The sequence below is a fragment of the Brienomyrus brachyistius genome, chromosome 2, assembly GCF_023856365.1.
Source record: "Brienomyrus brachyistius isolate T26 chromosome 2, BBRACH_0.4, whole genome shotgun sequence".
In the NCBI taxonomy this organism is placed as follows: domain Eukaryota; kingdom Metazoa; phylum Chordata; class Actinopteri; order Osteoglossiformes; family Mormyridae; genus Brienomyrus; species Brienomyrus brachyistius.
This window is the reverse complement of record NC_064534.1, coordinates 31750357-31753502: the sequence shown is the minus strand read 5'-3', so window position 1 is coordinate 31753502 and position 3146 is coordinate 31750357.

The window sequence follows — 3146 nt, the reverse complement described above, 5'->3', positions numbered from 1 at the left end:
TTGCATGGTATTGCAAACGGGCACAAGGGGAGGGAGAAAGAGAGAGAGGCGGGGGGGCAAAGATGAATGTTTTATATGGCTAGATCAGGGCTTGAGCGCTGATGAATGTTTTATGGGATCATGTGGTTTGACGTGAGGGGAATCGGTTTGGATTAAATTTGAATTTAGGAAATGGCTAGACAGGGTTTAAACTCTACCCCCCCCCCCCACACACACACACATCTGTGTGTGTATGTGTGCGTGTGCGTGTGCGTGTGCGTGTGTGTGTGATTCAAACCACATTCAACTGTTTCCTTAACATTCTGCTACACTCGTTTCGTGTCAATATGAAAAAAATTAGACCTATATCAAGCCACAAATTATAACCGAAGTCCACCGTCCTTTGCTTGAAAAATATTATTTAAAAACATATTAAATAGATTAAGTATCTTCCCAAACAGTACTTAATCTACAATAATGATATTGACAGGTTCTGTCTGTTATTTGCATATATTCATTTATAAGTGCAAAGCATCTGTAACTGTATACTACCACGAGCAGAACCAGAAAGATGAAGAAGCCGCTCACCTATGATCTGTACATTAATTTTGTAAAGTACGAGCCCCTTAACGCGTTGTTATAACAATTCGTAAGCGAAATACGCCACCTAGCGATAGCAAACAAATACCTATTGCGTTTGGCTGTTCTGAAACTGCTCATTTATTTCGTATATAGATTGTATGAATTTCATTTTTCATAATTACATTAACTGGAAAGAGTTACACATTTTTGTAAATGGCTAGCAATGAAAGGGCTCACACTATTACGAATTATTTAAATTCTCATAGAATCTTATTGTACGTTTATTGGTCAATGCATTCACATGTTGGATTCACTGTATATATGTAGCGGTTTAGGGTGCCTGTCGTAAAAGTAGGTCTACACACATTTATAAACCGTTAAATATTTGCAATAGCAATTTCGACATCTTGAGACTGTAATGTACAGACTTTTAGTTACTGGCTATGTGTAGTCTATAATTACACGAATTTCACAACGATTACATATTCGGAAAGTGCGTTTTGATTTGCATTTGTATAAAGATACATTTTTCTTCATTTAAAATGTATAGAATGTTTAGAAAACGGTTTCCCGAGTAATTCCCCTGTCAGTTGTAATGAAACCTAACATATTTTGCATAACTAACACATCCAGAATGAGTGATGGATAGTTTTTAAAATTAGAATTGATTTACCTAAACATTTTTATTCATAGCTGTATTTGACTGAATTATTTGAGTAACAGGCGAGACAGACCATTAACCCCCTCCAGCCAAAACGACGCAGATTTTCTATAAACTAGAAATAGATGTTTTGTCAGAAAATTGAAATGCAGTCGGAGACACGATTAAAATAAGTAGGGAAAAGTCAACAGTTTACTTTGGAAGTTTTCAGAACTGAGGATTGTAGAATACATATGAACAAACATTACTATGAAATACAGAAAACCCTAAAATACAATTTGTAGCGGCATTTTGCCGTAACGATAGAAAAGCGGACTTTGCTTCTTTTTCACTTTAATCAAGAACAATCGGTGCTCAGGCACTATTTTGCACTTTTGTCATTTACAGTATGTATCTATATTTGAAACGTGTTACTAATTCTCGGTTGCCTAGTGAACTGTTAACAAGATATTTTTAGGCAAAGAACAGACCAAAAATCTGACAGCAGGTCTTTCCCCCTAGGCTCCACTTGCAGATAAACTGATTTCGAAGGGATTGTTTGTTTACACCCAGAAAAAAAAATCGTCCGATACAGTTATTCTGCTGTGAGTCGACTAGAAACCGCACATTCAGTATTAAGGCGGATGCGGACTTAGATCAGGGTAATTATTCATCCCCTTCCCCCCTCTGATACATAGTACAGCGATCCGTATGTTTATTTGCCTCCGTTATAGGTAAAACGGCGATTGTAACTCAGTGTGTGTAAATAAGCACCGCATTGTGTACGGCGAGCTGTAGCGCCACGAACAGTCCTGGGGATATCAATTTAAGCATAGATGCATTAACACCTATCTTATGGGGGAACAATGGCACAGTATAAACGAGTTTCCGTTTTTTTTTTGTCACATTAAGTATTGCAAGGATAATTCCACTGAAAGTTACCTTTTATCCTTTAGATTCCCTCCAGAAATTAATTGGAGCGTCAGTGCAAATGAGTGTAACTTAAGTGTAATATATTCCTCACCCACACTGCACTCAGGATATGTAAGATTTTTTTTTTTCGCTGAAATTTGCAAAATTATGCCAAGTGACAGATCTTGGTGCCTTCCAGATAACTGTGTGAGTCTTCATTAAAAAACCAAAATAGATTGGTTGGTATGATGATCACAGCCTTATCTTTAAGATGTAGTTGGAACCCCATGCAAGGAGATTGTCAGGAGAAGCTGCAAACGCTTAAAGAGCTCATCGTGTCTTGGACCAAGAAGTAAGAGCGTGTGAGGAACCATAATGACCACAATATGGCGAGTTATACTCACAGAATTGCATACTTCCAGAATTATTTCAGAAAATTCAGGCACTTTGTGAACTTTGGATCTTAACGGGTGGATTTTTTATATAGAGCAATCTTGGAACCCATCCTCCAGTCATCTAAGATGGTCTGTAATAGCTTGCAGGCAACAGAATCATCCACTTCAGTTATTTTCTATGTCAGTGATCTTCAGCCGCCAAGCCTCTATTTAAGTTGTAATAAATGGAAACATTTGGATATTTTTGAGGCCTTCTTTGTAGAAAGTTCTGAATGACTTTAATTCACTGCTTCTCCGGACTGGGCAGCCACAATAAGTTGCGGACATCACACTAAAATATCTCTAAAGGGCACAGCCCCCAGGGGGAGATGAATGAACTTCTGAGCACAACTATAAATGCAGACACCTGTGTACAAACACCTACATGCAGTACAGCTTTGTTGCTATGGAGATACATATAAGGGATAGAGAGGACCACAGGAAAAGTTCTGCTCATGTCATAACTGACTGCTGTAACAACTCGAGGGCAAGTGTAGAGAAACATACAGGGTTCATTTTGAACTTAAATGTACTGTATAGAGTGTGAAACGAACTGGACCGCGAGGGATCAAAATGGTAGGACTGGAAATTAGGAAGGA